Source organism: Cygnus olor, chromosome 1 (assembly GCF_009769625.2).
Source record: "Cygnus olor isolate bCygOlo1 chromosome 1, bCygOlo1.pri.v2, whole genome shotgun sequence".
Lineage (NCBI taxonomy): Eukaryota > Metazoa > Chordata > Aves > Anseriformes > Anatidae > Cygnus > Cygnus olor.
The window spans coordinates 180,603,650-180,620,160 of NC_049169.1; the positions used below are offsets into that span (position 1 = coordinate 180,603,650).

At 38.3% G+C, this 16,511-nt stretch overlaps 1 long non-coding RNA gene across 11 annotated transcripts in view; it reads right to left on the reverse strand.

Moving 5' to 3' along the window:
• Positions 1-16,467, reverse strand: part of LOC121062518 — a 44,027-nt gene extending 27,560 nt beyond the window's left edge. For 6 of the 11 annotated variants that reach the window (XR_005815599.1, XR_005815590.1, XR_005815596.1 and 3 more), the window contains exons 1-3: positions 16,234-16,467; positions 10,557-10,649; positions 3,717-3,877 (exon numbers count right to left, since the gene is read on the reverse strand). This is a non-coding gene — a long non-coding RNA (uncharacterized LOC121062518). Of the gene's footprint in view, positions 1-2,928; positions 3,354-3,716; positions 3,878-10,556; positions 10,650-15,277; positions 15,433-16,233 lie in introns of those variants that run through there. The other 5 variants (XR_005815591.1, XR_005815593.1, XR_005815589.1 and 2 more) reach the window with 5 other exon arrangements.
• Positions 16,468-16,511: the final 44 nt, after the last annotated feature.

Consider the following 16,511-nt stretch of genomic DNA (forward strand, 5'->3'; position numbering starts at 1 on the left):
AAACTTTGGGTCCCAGAGTTTGTAAAAGTTGTATTTCAGAAAAGCTTTCCAGACCCCTCTTTATTGCACTAGTATAGCTTGCACTCAACTTTTAAAAATCTGTCTTCCCTGCACCTTTGGCAAGCACACAAGAAGAAAACTGTGTGAACACTTCCAATTTGTACCAGCACTCTTTCTGCTTCAAAGGACACATACAAAATTAAGACAATATTTTCTATGTTCTAGGAAGTAACCTTTATTTTATTATAGCAGTTTTTAAAACATCCCTTTTCCCCCCCAACTTCAATCACAAAAATATCAATACTTAGTCTGGTGCATCTACCAAAAAAGAAAGGAGCTATCTTGAAATATAACTTCAATTCCTATGTGTCTTTTAAAAAGGTTTCATAACATCTTTTCAGATGAAAAATAAAATCAATATACTTATTTTTTTCCAAGTTCTCCAATAAACATGTATTGTTAGATCATTGCTTAGGTCATTATACCGTTACCTCCAGAAAAGATTATCCTATTGTTACAGTTCAAGTTCATAAAACCTACTAAACAGGATTATTGCTGGTGAAGGAGCAAATGGAAGAATCCCTCCCTAAATAACAAAACCCACACAGCACAAACACACTTATAACGGAAAGTTACTAAGACAGGGAAATAGGTTCTCAAATATATTACATTCCTCCTAGCTCTTCCTAAAAAAAAGGAGGAATAGGCTAAAAGGATAAAAATTCAGAGCATCTAAGCAAGCTCTAAGGTTTCTGTACTTTTCATTCATTTCTAGCCTTCTTAAAGAATTCAGAAAATTAACCTTTCCTTTCTTCCTCCCAAATTCACAGAAGACTTGCTCTTTTAGCCCAAGAAAAGAGTCACAGGCCTAGAGTAAAATTTTATGCTCTTCTAAGCTGGCACCAAGTCTTTTATGAAAGAAAGGCAGGCGAATATTGCTGTTTAAGTATTCTAACTCCAGAATGGACATCAAAGCTTTTCTTGTCCTCAACAGAATGCTTAATGCTCAAGTAGCATTTTGCAGGAACCCTGGTGGTAAGTGCACAGGATCAGTTTCCAAAGTACTGCTGGGAAAGTGGAAAATGCATTAGTCGGTATTAGCCAGGCTGCCCTCCTATCTGCTATCCTATCTGAAATTGGTAAATAATAATAAATCATAAGATGGCAATACAGCGTTATGCACATAAGTAAATATATTTAAAATATGCCTTGATATGCAAGTAATATTACCTGCAGTAGACAGAATTACACATTTTTAATTCTGTTGCATCTTAGGATTCCATGGAACTATAATAATATAACTAAAGACCAAAAAGAGGCCTATAGTTCCGAATGCAACCCCACTTGTAGAGGGCTAAATTTGCTGTACGTCTGCTTCAGAAGATTTAGGGTCAGAGTGACAATGCTGTAAAATAAGGGTCAAAGCACAGAAAAACCCAAGGCCACAGAACAAAGAGCTTTTCGTGTCCTGAAAGAAGTTGCTTTTTGTGCGCCTGCCTTTTGGCTCAGACAGTAAATTTGTCTTTTCTTCTGTATCTTGACATCATCACTACATGACTTCTATGAAATGCCAGACAACTGTATGACTTATGAAAGGTAACACTGAACTGTTAGAAGAAATTGACTCAACGGTTAACGGAATCCTTTAGTTAACAGCAGAGGAACACCTCCTGGTAACTGCTGTAATTTTTCCCATCCTCAGCTATATTTCTACAACTTCATTATTTAGGCAGTTACTCGAGCAGAACTTTTAGGGGTCCTTAATGTCTTTGGGGTGCAGACTCCTGGTCATACTATCTACTTAGATTGTTTAGTCAATGGTAGCTGAAGAAACAAGCAGGAGCAGCAGCTCAGATAGAAGGCTGTTTTATTCCCCACTCCCTCATCCCTATTCATACAGAAGATATCCATCTACACACAAACACATGTATATACTCCCATCTAAAAGACATTTAGACATTACCCACTCCCCCACTAGGGAGACAACTCACAGAACTGAGCTAATGCACAGGAACATGGTGCTTTCTAAGGCTGACACATTGTTAAACATCAAATTGATTTTTCCAGGTAGGAGAATAAGATTCACTTAGGATATACCTTTTCAAAGCAACAAGTTTTTGCTAAATAAAAGGAACTTTATCCACTACAAAAAAAAAAAAGAGGATGCTGGGTGCCTCTTAAGGCTTTATATTAAGCTAGATTTTCAATATTTCACTAACAAGCTTAAAGTAAAACCATGCTGAATTAACCAGAAGTTAATATATCAAGAAAAAAATGTAAAATCCAATACCTAAAAGCACAGTAGCAGTCAAGAAATCTTAATTGTATTATCAGTCCTATCAAAATGCCTAATAAATTTCCATAAAAAGACATGAATATCTTAACAATTAGCATTTGACACCCCCCCCCCTTATTTTTTAAATAAAAGGCTAGTTGATAGTACATTCTTTGAGGAAATGCCAGTATTGAGAGAACTCTTCCTCATATCCCAAACCTTATATGAAAGAATCTGAATTATCACAAAATTGCTGTCCTATTTTTTTTAGAAGGTCTAAAGCACAACATTTTGAAAATCAGATCTTCCTTACTTGATGTTAAGTATTTTCCCCTTCAGAACCGAAGCCTTTTGCTCTCAAATTCACTACACATACTTTTTTTTTTTAATCTTACTAGCTTACTTAAAAGCTGGAACTGGAGATTGAGATATATGGGATTGAATTAAAAAACCACAACTTACCTTTTGCCCGTGGAGATCTATAATGGTTTGTTAGAAATCCAGCAAAAGAGAATATTTTCAAAAGGAAGCAGATTCCTTTGCTTTTATTCTGCATTAAGCTATGAGATACCTGATCCCTATTTTAAAAATAGCATTTAAGAACATCATTTGTTTTCCTTTCTTCCTAGAAAATTAATACAGTTGAAAAATACCTTATAGGAAAAGCCTAGTGTCACATATGAAAGGCCTACTCCAATCATCCTACACTTTCTGAAGGAAATGATTACTCTTCATCTCTCAAGAAGCACTGGTGCGAGTATACCAATTTTCCTTGTGGTGAATAGCAACCCACAAGTTGAGGAACTGATGCAAACTGGCAGATTTCCCCTTCTAATTCTGAGTCATATGCGTCATCTTTTTGTCAAAAGCTGGGAAGAAAAAGAATCTCTCCTCCAGCCTGCCACATGAAACCACCTGCTTAAAGACAGAACAGAACAATATTGCAATATTGGTCTGCACATTGCTTATACTTACATATTTGTTCTTGCTTTGCTCAAATAAGTAAAATTCTGAAGACAGCCTTAAATGTTCACTTATCAACAGAACTTCTCTTTGATTTAGGGCCAAAAAAATCAAACTAGTAAAAGGAAAAAAATAAAAAAGTCATTTTGACACAAATTGGTAGTGTCTTACCTTCAGAAGGCTAGAAATTCAGCTCCTTAAAAGCTTACATGTATGCTTGGTTTAATCGCTTGAATATTCAGCCAGATTTTGTATAAAAATTCATATTCTCAAAAATCAAGAGTTCATACGTATGGTTAGGATCCCTTCTATCACTGAACCTGATTATCAGCTAATTCCTTACTGCTCCCCCCCCCACTAAAACAAAAGGCTCCTCTAAGACCCAGAGACACTAACCACAGAAGTGTTCAGCTGTCTTCCTTTTTTTGTTTGTTGCATTTTGCAAGTTATAAAGTAGAAAAGCAAAACAAAGCAAAACCTGTTTTCTTCTGTCACAGTTTCACCAAGGCCAGTCACTGTGGGACTATACATCGTGCGATGACAATCTCTCTTCCAAAGACTCCAGCTCTGATTAAGGTTGGGTACATCGTTGCCAGCAGATTACATATCTTCAAATTGCACTGGAGTTGCTGACCAGACCTGCAGAGACAGGGGTAAATTACTGTAACAATGCACTGCAGTATTTCTATCCATTTGTAGCACTGCCAAAATGTTTTGTATACATTAAAAAAAGCAGTAAAAGCACGAATAAGTTTTAGATATCTATAGTAAACTGTGCAAGAAAACAAAGATAATTCTTGAAAACGGGTACAGAATGGAGGAGTGACCATGCCATTTTAACCTCAGATCAGCCCTTTTATATGTAAGTGTATATAAAATAATGTGTAACTTATATAGAAAGACAAACACACAAGCTTATAAAATACCCTTGGTGTTGAAATCTGTACCGTGGCACTTGCAAGCATTCACATGGCTGGATGCATACATTTCAGTATAACGAGGGAATCTGCATTGCTAAAATAAGAATTCTTGAGTGCATTTCAAGCACCATGACATCACCATTTGCACTACAGGTTACTATTTACAAGCATTTGAGATGGTCTGTGGATCTATAATGAATGTCGCAAGCTGTGAAAAACTAGAATTTATTATGTAATGCACTGTTATGTAAATTGTTTAAATCATGCACAATATACACAGATGATCACTCCTCCACAGTTAAATACTAAATACAGCACTTGATTGCTCATCTTACTTCAACCAAGTTTTTGCATTTGATAGTTTTATCAAGCAAAACCTACACACACAAAGTACCTGTCTGATGCCTTATACTTTTTTAAAATTGAAATCAATTTATACTTTTTAATTCACATAACTCAGCAGTATTTTATAAGGGCTCTCCTGGCTATTGGTATTATTGTACATTTATTAACATTTGTTAAAAAACATCATTTCTTAGCTACTAGCACACTTCAGCAAATCCAGAACATTTTCTTTGATACTTGAAAATAAAAGACATTTAAGTTTCAGTGCAATGTTACTTTACCTCCCCAAAGCATTTTTCACATAAGATCTAAAGGGTTTAGTGTAGCACATTTAAAAGAAACAAAAAAAGACCACAAATTGTGTCTTGTAATAGTGGCAAGAGCAAACGAGATGAGAAACCGTCAAACAGGCTTCTTAACTTTTAATTCAGCAAAGCATTAACAACTGGTTTAAGTTCCTTCTCATTCAGCGGAGCACTCCAAGAGATCTAAGTTTTATTTAGCTTGCTTTTCATATCCAGTAAAAAAGATTCGGGAGTGTAATCACCAAGGCCAGCTTCTGTCTGGGAAGGGGACCCACAGAAAGTCCCCCCAGGTTCCCCCTTTTTCAATACAGGGCCACAGGCAGGCCTGAACTGCTCTGGGGTGGACTCTTGCTTTGAATTGCCCTCTAGTGTTAGCCTATATGAATTCCTACCTCAGTGACAAGTTCTGCTCAGGTTTTTACATAATGGAAAGTGGGTCACCAACTTAAGTTATATTAATCCAAAAAGAAAACTTTTAAAAAAATCGGAAGGCATTTTGGAGGATCATTTTCATGTCAGAAGACCATGAGATTGACAACCAGAGTACTACACACCAAAAATGCAAGAGGAAGTCTGTATTCCTAAATAGAAGAAAAAAATCAAGGACAATAAGTTTACGAGAACTTATGAACATTCTTGTATCTTACATTTCCATTAATTTCTTATGCAGTTTCACAAAATATCAGCTTCTGAAACAAACACACGGTTATTCACAGCCAGATTCACTGTAATTACAGTGACATAGCTGGAATCAAAACTTTCATGAAAATTGAAGAGTTACTGGTGTAAAAACAGAACACAGCCTACGAGCACTAATATTCAGGAGGAATTAGTCTCACTGCCGATTCAAGAATCTCCTAGTTACACTCTAAACCTGGATGCAAAACAGGCACTGTGCAAATGCAAATCCAGATTTTAAACCTTGCAATTCCAGAAAGAGAAGTCTAAGTATTTTCTTCTGTTTCAAACCATGTTTTATCTTCTCTTGTATCCAGATGCAATGAATTTAGGACAAAGTATGGAAAATGTATTTTTGGTAACCCTTGCATATCAGATAGAGATAGACATAAATTAAGATCAACAGAGGATCCTTTGCTTAAAAAAAATAAGAAATACTGTCATACAGAAGTACAGCCCCTGAAGTAACAGCCATTCTGCCTGAGAACTGAAACACACTCAGAGTCAGGTTATAAAACAGATGAAGGAAAATACACCTTTCCCTGCTGCTTGTGTAACTGCTGTGCCTGTCACTAAAAGCATCATTCTCCCTTCTCCTGAGAACTCGAGGAAAATCTTCTAGATCTGGGGAGCCTGGGGGCAGCAGAGCAAGTACCTAAGCAGAAGCCCATTGTTTTTGAGAAGGGGTTTGTCTGCCTGTGCAAGATACTGTTGGTACTGTCAGACATGTCAGGGAACCCTGCTCTGCAACAGACTTCTCAGTGTATTTATAGACAGGCTTTCCCCTAAGAGCAGTTACAATGTTTCACAACAGAATCCTCCTTTTCAAATTCCTCATCCCAATTAAAATATGTTATAGCTTCTCGCAGGGGGAAGCAGAGTGTTTGCAGAATAACTCAAGTGATAACATCCTTAAGACCACAGGATCTGCACATTCTACCAAGAAAAAAAAATTGTCCTGAAAGAATACAGAAATTCTAAATCCAAGGTTTTTATTTCTCAGATCCACTGAAATTCCTGTCTTCCCCCAAATTTTCAATAAATCTAAGTGACTTATAGCTATTTTGAAGTAGGAAATTATCAGTTAGAGTTGGGGAGATCATACATTTTTAAAAAAATACTATAATTTTCAACATCAGTAAGTTAACTTTGATATTAACACTTAAATCCATATTTTTCTAGAAAAAAATACACCCCATATCAACTTAGAAGTGGATAGATAAAATTATGATTTTTCTTTTTTGCTTAAAGGCATCAAAAAACACACCAAAAACAGAGGACAGAAGAAATAAAAAGCAAACTCTTAAAATTTAGTGGATTAATGGGAAGGTGTAAATATTCTGGAGATATTTGCACACTACCAAGATTTTTAGATGTTGCAAAAATTAAAAAATACAGGTACTGCTATCTCTTCATTTAAATTCATCTTAGTAACATATTTTACTAAAAGCAATAATTTTCCTCAAAATATTGCTGTAAAAATTTCAAATATTACCACCAAAACAATCTCCCCCCCCCCCCCCCCCCCCAGGAAAAAAATCTCCCTCCAACAGGCTTGCAAATAAAAATCTACTGTGAATATCTAGGTATTTAAAATAAATTCAAAATTGACAAAGCTAAAGACAGTGGCTTATTCGAAAACACTACTGAATCAGCAATCACATCTTTACACATGCTCTTTTTCATGTTAGTTCATGTTAGTTTGTGAGCAGCAGCCCAAAACAAGGTGGATTAACAACCATCAATACAGAAGTTGAACATTTATGAAAACTTGAATTATGTTTTTCTCTCTGCCCTACCCACAGCTTAAATGCGTGGGTTTACACAAACCTCTGCTTCGCTTTTGTTGAAATAAATAAATAAATAAATAGGGGCAATACCCTACTTTTGTGCCTGCCTTTGGCTTTGAGTGAGAAGCACGAGCATTTAAATATGCCAATTAGCATGTTTTAACTATTTTTCCTGAAGAATTTGTATATCATTTGTTATTCTTTTTCAATTGCTTTGCAAGATCGCTTCACCAACAGACAAGGAAAAATGAGGTGTAAGTACACCACTCTTAAATCCTTGCTGTACAGCTGTTTCATTAAATGTCTAGTCTAATAATAAAAATTAATGCTTATTTAAATCTAATAGTACACAAAACTCCATTTTAAAATACCGTTAGGCCTGGATCTAGTTAAAACTAACAAAATCCAGAAAATTCAGTTCTTTCAGATTTCAAAATTTAAACCAGCCATGCCTAAGATAGCACAGGGTTTGCAAACAATGGCTGATTTTACATGTGCTGTAACAACTGGGCATGGGTTGCATTTATAGCTACATCCCTCTTTCAGGAATATTATTTAAGTTGCCTCTGAAAAGCAACAGAAGCCCTTAAGGAAAGCACAGATGAGCTAACAGAGTTATCTGCAACAAGCCTTTCAGAGGAGCAGTAAGTGTGCATTGTTAGCTATCAAATTCTGATTTAGTCAACGAGGTCTGTAGAGCCTCAAGTGTGCACCTATATTACGAACAGTAAAAGTGGCCATGAAAAAGTTACCCCTGAGAAGCACTCCAGCAGAGAAGCCTGTACATTTTTATCTTTTCAGCCTCATTACAATTAGATATTGCAAAACAGTTGACGAAGTCAAGCATACAATTTGCAATAGCCACACCAACAATTTTTTTTTAAGGGGCCAGCACTGCAGCCCTTATTTCAGGCTCAACTTCCAACAAAATCGCTAGTTTTGGTAAATAAAAACTGCAACAGCAGGAGCCAGGGGTAAGAAATTAAAACACACCCCACAAGCCTTGAAAGTTTCACCTACTCTGTGGGGCATGACACAGCCAGGCTGCCTAGTTCTAGAACAAACAGGCTGCCTAGCTCTAGAACAAAATTAATTAGGCCAAATTTCAGCATAAAAGTGCTCTAGAGCCAATCAACACTTGAAAAGTGGCTTCTTATGGCAACTGACAACTGCAGCACTCTCGAGAGAGATTTCAGCCTGTAAACGAGTAAGATAATCATTGCATTACTGCAAAACTCTCCTCTTTGGTCTTTTTAAAAGTGATTTAACTTCTCTCAAAGTTCTGAATACTTTAATATATTTTATTAATTAAAAAAATTAAAGTTTGGATCTAAGGACAAACATGATTCTGCAAATCCTTATTTGTGGAAGTGAGGCACTAGGACTACTTGTGTATTTAAAAGTTTTCAGAATTAGGCCCTAAATTTAAAAATCCTTTGATTTACAGTTGTGAACCAGACATATTTTTTTTTTGCTGAATAAGAACCTATGAGAAATATTCTGAACTTGTGTCAGCCCAAGGAACACTCCATCAAACTTTCACCTTTTAAATATGTCACAAGGGAGCCTTAGATACCTTTGCCTTGCAATATAATCCTGATTTTCATTAACAAGAATGTAATTGCTTTTGTACAGAAAAAAAGGAACAAAAAGAATGAACAAATTCAAAGAGGTGTTTTGTGAAATCCTTATATTCTTAAGAGAACCAGAAAAAAAAACAACCAGACCCACATGCAGTACACTCAGAACAGAGTTTCTGGACAGACTGTAAAATATTTATTTATTTGGGAGCATATTAGACATGTTACCCAAACACTGACAGCATTAATAAAAATAGTTTTATTGCAACTGTTAAGCACAGAAAGGGGAAAAAAATTAAAAGTTACCTATTCACTAATCACGAATTGCAAAGTTTACATAAACTTCTGTTTCACTTGTTTTCCTCTAGATCACTACACTTTCTGTATTCAAGGTTTTGTTTCTTAACTGATAATTTTCTGTAGGTGGTCTTAACTACCCATAAAATCATAATATATTTTTCATATAGTGAAAACTAGACTCAGAACATGTCTGCCTCGATTACTTCTATGACAGGAGGTGTATAAATGGTAAAAGCCAGCAGTTCTTAGGTTATATTAGACATTAGTTACAACACTGAGGAAAGATGAAATTTACACTTCACTCGATTTGCTTGGTAAAAATTAGCAGTTACCAGGATAATCTCAAATTTTGTTATTTAAAACTGCTCCTATTTTATGGCACAATTACTTCCTGCAAAAAAAAAGTGTTCTTAAAGACAGACAGATTTGATTAAGGATAAAAACTGGATTCCAGCTGAAAGCTGGAATTGCTAAAGTCACGACATGTTCATAAAATTTGTTGCACTGTAATATATTTTGCTGAAGATAAAGTTTTACAGTTTTTACTGCTCCATTTAATATTTAAACAAATTTACTCAATCCAAGAACAGTTACTATTTTAATTTCAATTGTTTATATAAATGGTTAGTTAAGATTATTCATATACAAATAGATAGGTTATGATTACTCTGAATGGATTTCTCAGTTTCAGCCAAATTAGTACCTTTAGTGCAAAGCAGGACTTGCAATATGAGTGTCGCCAGTCCATATTTATTATTCTTAAATATTCAGTGTTTTACTATATAAAAATCTACTTACTGACAAATACATACATTAAATTAATTTTCTGACTATGCTGCCACAGGTAGAGGCCTCTGAAGACCACTTTTTCTTGTTTCCTACTTTTTAGCTTGTCAAGTAGCTAGGTTTTTTAATATATGTAAAAATAAATTTTGTACACCACATTGAAATGCAGTCACCTAGCTCTCTGTTCATTTCTTTAGCACACCCTCCCAACAAAAAAATTAAGTTACTTAAAAATAAACACTATATGCTCTATACTTTGTTTTCAGATTAACAACATTTCAGTTAGAGTAATTCCCAAGACAAGAATTTGAGGGCAATATTATATAGAGAATTTATATAACTTCTATGATCAAGGCTGTTGTGAACTCAGCTTTTTGTACATATTTTGGCCACTTCATTTCCTCCCGAGGACAGCTTGTGTGAATACTTTTCCTTAGTCTCTTAAAATTTTACAGAAGGAGTGTAAAGAAGAATTATTTTACCAAACAACAAAATCTTGAACAAACCCAGAAGAACTGGCCTATTTTGAATAATCCAAAAAAGTTACATTTACTATATGCATTTTTTTAAATAAAGAACACATGTAATAAGAGAAATGTTAATATAATATATACCATGCTCATGCTCCATCAACCTTCCAGAAAGAGTTTTTCAATCACAGGACTAAGCCGTTCTCCAAAATCAGCTCTCTATTGAAAGGTCGAAACCTGCAATAAAAATGTCATGTATTATAACATATTTCCAACACCCACAGTTTCATGGTTGATCCCCAAACATAGATGTAGGTCATCAGGTTGACCCTCGCATTGTCTATGTTACAGGAAATCCTAATTTTAAAAATACTCTTTTTTTTTTCTCCTAAAACCAAACTGACTTGATTAGGAACACCTGTGATATGCCTCTTTATTATCAGAAGCCTCTTGAAACAAATCAGATTAGCATGCTCTGCTTTCATTCTTCCTGCAGCATTTTAAGATGAAAGTAAGAGGAAGAAAAAAAAAGGGGGGGGAGGAGGGGGAGAACCCCTCCTAATCTCTCCCTCCACCCTCAAACAACCAAACAGGTAAGTACAAACTACTTAAAGGATGTGTGCTTACTACTGTCACGCTTCCCAAAATATTCTACAGACTATTAAGTATTTAACTCATAGTCTTTTCTTTAAGGAGCTTTAATTTCTGCTCTTCAAGGCAGTACCCATTACTGCCTTTATTAAAATGTAGCTGTACAAATACTGGTTTCTTTAAAACACATGATGGAAATAGTGGAGACATAAAATGTAATAAAAGTAGTAAAAATGAAAAAATAAAGTTTACACCACTCCCCCTTCCAAAACAAAAAAAAAGGCCATGAGAGTAATCAGGTAAGAAAGTAAAATTTGATATAGGCAGCAACTATATCCAAATATCTACTGGAGAAAACTGCGCATTCACACAGCCAATTTCTTAAATTTATTTGGACTTTTTTCACTGTAGATACCATGACAAGACACATCCAGTGCCTAATAAATGAGCAGCAGATGCCTAGATCAGGTCACCTGCTTCCAAATATTTCGGTAATTTTGCTCTTTACTGCTTAATCATATTCTAAAAAATAGTAAAAAAAATCTCCACTGCTATAGAGCTCAAACAAGCACCCTGCTTTAATAAGAAAAAGGAATTTTCTTTATTTTCATGTATATCACACCTCATCTGCTGCACCTCTTGTTTTTTTAGAAAAAAAGTTTTTGTCTTTAAGCCAAAAACATAAAAAATGCTTCTCAAAAGTTCCCCCCATGCTTATATTGAGATTTAACATTCTGAAAGATAATATTGAAACCAAACTTACAGAAAACCGTCTAATATGAAAATATAAGGTTCAGCTCTAATCCTTGTGTAATTCTCTTTTTCTCAGTCGAGACTTTAAAGTGAGTTTCAGCTCACTCAAAATAAAATAATTAATTGCAACTAGATTTGATGTTGAAAAGTTTATTAATAATCTATTTACTGTTGATACACTCATTGCAGTTTCTGAAAACAAACTAAATAGGGGGAAAAAAAACCCCGTGACTATTTCTAACAGTGGTTTCCTTTAGACATTAATAACGATCCCTGAAAGTCACTGCTATTTTTCAGTTTTGAACAACATAACAGTATCATCTTCAGTTTTAGAAGACATCCTGGGAAACTTTTAACAAAATAAAAGCTAAACGTACATGCTTTACATTTTCTCCTGTTCTGTAGTGGTAATAAACGTGTGTCTGCGTGTGTGCGAGGTCATCCCTACACACTGGCAACTGCTCACTACCGAGATATGAAGAAGTGTTTAGAATTATACAAAGTAATGAAGCTTTGTGCTCTCTGTAAAGATAACCTTTTCTTTTCCTTTTAAATGATATGGTAAAATATTGTTAGATGTTAATATTAAAGGAAAAAAACTGTCAAACTGCGAATTAGCTGCATTAGAGCACAAGTTCTGCTTTCCCCTCGAATGTTCAGGCAAGCCTGCTGGAAGTTCTCACCCAGCAGCACACGAACCTAAGATCAAACCTATTCCGCTGTTAGGGTGCCACCGACAGATACATCCCAAAAGGTTCTTACACCAGAATTGAAGTGCTTTGAAAACTTGCAGCGAAGGGTTAAAAAAATTCAGTACAGACATTGCCTGACACCCTATTAAACATGGGCAGAGATTTTTCTACCTAGCTCCATCTAACCATTTCTGAAATCGCCCAAACTCCAAAACTGAGATATTTTTCCACCAACTAGATCCCTTTTTAAGCCTCTCTAGCTTGTTGTGTATTAACGCATCAGTTACCTAAAAATTCTGCAGGGCTCCTGCCAATAATTCACAAAATAAATAAATAAAATCACAAAGCAAAAATTTCACTGAGTTAAGAAGTTATTGGAAATCCCTGCCTATACATCTCCACCCTGTGTGATGCCCCCTTCATATTTATAGGGCACATCATAATTGTTCCTACCTTAAAAGTACATTACTAGTTCTATTAAAAAATGAGATGTCTGTGTGAGAAGAGTCACAGAAAACTATGTACAAAAGTAATTTGGGCAGCCTGTTCAAACAAAATTTTCCCAAGTATTACTGATAACAGAAATACCATAATTTTTGATATCAGGTCCCAGTGTTAGATGTTGAGTGTTCAGAATCCGTAATAATACACACACACACACCCTGCATCTGTGGAAAAGTCGGGTGTGTGTACACAAAGTTATTTTTCTTGTTAAAAAATATCATAAAAATATATTTCTGCTTCTACACAGAAGCCTCCAATTTCGTTCCCCATTCCTTTCGCAGACAGAAAAAGCAAGCTCAAGATGCATTTTACCTGTGACAATTTGTACTAAATGTGAATTACTGGAATGACTAGCACCGGGCCTGAGGTATGGGTGGATGACTAAACCTCCGACCCAGAGGATCTGCAGCATACTTGTAGAATAGAGTGCTAACCTCCCCTGTTGTCCTTTACACATTCAGTAGTTGACTGCAAATAAAAATCCCTAAGTTCCTGCAACAGAAGTGCTGTTATGGGACTACTTTCGTGTAAGGAAAGGTAGCCTGCTTGTACGTAGATAAAAGTGCCACAGGAAAGTGGTGATACACCTGTTAGGATGGCTTCTGACACTCGAGATGGATGAGATGTGCACCTTCCCTACAGTGCTCAACAGGCAGGGTGTATGGAGACAGGTAGTGTGTTTGCAGCTCCACTTGTACTTTGCTGCAGAATTGGACTCATTACTGTGAGGATAATTAAGGAAATAAAGACTACAATTTAGGAGCAAATCCCCTTCCATGGCATTATATTTTGGATGGAGTAGTAAGAAGTCCAGAATTCCAGAAGCTAAAAGGCAAAAAAAATCCCCAAAAAATAGAAAAATTCCCCCGTACACCTTGTAACCGCATAGTCTGCCTTTAAAATGTTACTACAATAGGTTTCCTACGAAATACTACCCCAAGACAGACAAAAGTCACAGATACAACTCATACTTTCAAATTACCGGTATATCTGAAAATTAAAAATCTCAAAGTTATTCCAAGCTTCGGGAGATCTGTACCTATAAACACAAAAGTTTCCAAGAGATACCCTTCAGTACAACTTGGTGGGTTTTTTTTGTTCCGGTGCGATTTTTTTTCCTTTAAAAATATTGAAAAAATTAGAAAAAAATAAAAAATAAGAGAACAACTGAAGCTTATTTGGAGTTTTTTTCCTCAGAATCCAGATAAAGGGTCAGACAAAAAAATTAAAAAAATTAAAAAAAATAATGTATAGGTAGTACATGGTATACCGAAGAAATATTCTATTAGGCACAGACCTTTAACTTTCACTTAGCGATATAATGTAAATACATATGTTTAGATCTTTAAGTTAATTTGATATTTCCTCCGAATGTAACTTTTGCAGGACCAAGTAATCCCTGTTAATGTTTGACATTTTAACTAAGGTGAAAAATGCAAGCAGCTCTGCAAGGGTCTATTCAACCTACGTGATTTTTTTCCCCCCAAATATCTCAAAATAAGGAGTACATCAAATATAAGAAAGGAAAAGCTACTTCACATACACTATAGATTGATACTAGATTGCTTGCTGCTTTCATTTTAGCCACACCCACCTTTATGTAATTATAAAATGTGGGAATGGTGCAGCTGAGAAATAAAAAAGCTAAAAAGAGCAATTGTTTGATCCGGCCAAGTATGTATTAGGCAGAGATTTTAATTAAAATGAAAATAGGCACAAACTGCATGCTAGCGAACACGGCTGTCAAACGGCGGGGGGAAAAATGCATACGCACCTGTACGACACCAAATTAGAGCTTTTTATCTAAATAAGCCATGAGGCAAGACAGTTATTTCCTTGAAAGTGAAAGTCAGTGCCTGGGAGTGTGCTTGCACCGCTGAATAGTGCAAATCTCCTCAACCCCTGATCATTTCCAAGTGTCCACAGGCAGAATGAAACAGCTCTGTGCACATTCCCATGCTAACTGCTCAAAACGTTTCTCGAAGCACTCTGAAAGTAGCAACGCGAGCCTCCAGAAATAAGTGCTAAATTTCCAGGGGCTCTTACTAGTATCGCGATTTCGGAGGTTAAGCTGCGTTTTTCTAGTTATCGGGGCACGACGGTACAAATTGTAGGGAGCGAACGGAGCAGCTATTCCTAGGGAAATTAAAAAAAAAAAAAGGGAAAAAAAGGGGCTGGAAAAGCGCAATTTGTGTACTGGATTCAAAAAAGCAAGGCACGGCAACTCGGCGGCGGCAGAGCCTCCTCCTCCGACTATTGTATTTCTGCGTGACACGGGGGGGGGGGGGGGGGGGGGGCGGGGGGGAAAATAAATAAAAAAAATACCTTGAATCGCGATCCAGTTGCCATGCTGGAAAGGCTAAAACTTCTGCATTTCGCTTTAAGGCTCCGGGCTCTCCCCTCGCCGAGCACACAGCGGGCTTTTGTACGGCCCCGCTGCACCCCGGCTCCCCTCCTACGCCCCGCCGTTAACTCGTTGCTCCCGGCGGGGAGCTGGGGGGGGGGGTGGTGGTGGTGGTGGTGGTGAAGGAACCGAAGTCGGGGGGGGGGGGGGGGGGGGAAACGGAGCCGAGCATCCTGCGCTGGAGGATGAGGGAAAAAAAATAAAGGGGGAAGGGGAGGCGGGTGGGGGCATCGCCCCGAGGTGAAAAGGGCCGGGGCGGCCCCAGAACGGAGGAGGCAGAAGGGAAAGGGGGGGGGGGGGGGGGGGTTGGAAGCGGTGGCCCTGAGGGGGTTAAGCGGCTCCGGAGGGACGGCGACAGACAGGGTGACAGGGCCCGGGGGGTGGCTGTCGTGTGTCGTCCCCCCCCCTCGCGAGGAGGGCAGGGAAGGCGGCGCGACAGTCGCGACACGGGTTCAAGGAGGTGGGGGGGGGAAGCGCGCTCGGACGGAGGGGTTAATCTGCTGGCACGGAAACGGGCGGAGGGAAGAAAAAGCACGGCGAAGGTTGTCCTTTTATATATATCTATATTTAAGGGGGGAGAAATAGAGCGGAGGGGCATTAATCCCGGTTACGAAAACACAAGGCGGGGGGGGGGGGGGGGGAGAAAGGCGAGGCGGGGATGCCCCAAAATAATTTCCACAGAGGGGAAGGAAGGGGGGGGGGAGCCTGTCACCTCCTGTCACGACACGGCGGGGCCGGCCCCGCACCCCGCACCTCACAGCCCCTTTCCCCCGGGGCTGAGGGAGCCGACCCCGTGAGAGGGCTGCCCGCGAGGGGGTGGCTGTGAGGGGGGTCCCTCAGCCCCAAGCCGCGCCAGGTCCCCCCCCCCGGCTCTTACCGCCCGTAGCGGAGGCTCCGGCTCCGAATCCGCGGCGGCGAGGAGGAGGAGGAGAAAAATGGGGGAGAAGGAACGGAGGAGAAGGGGGTGTTCGAGGTAAGGTTGGAGGGGAGGGAGGGGGAAGGAGGAGAGGGAGGCGGCGGCGAGCGGCCCCGCGGCAGCGCCGCGCTGGGGCACCACTCGAAAATGGCGCCGAAAGAGCAGGGCTCTTCATTCAAATTCGTTAGGGCCAGCCCCGCCGCCCCGGGGCATGCCGGGAACGGCGGCGGCGGGGGGGG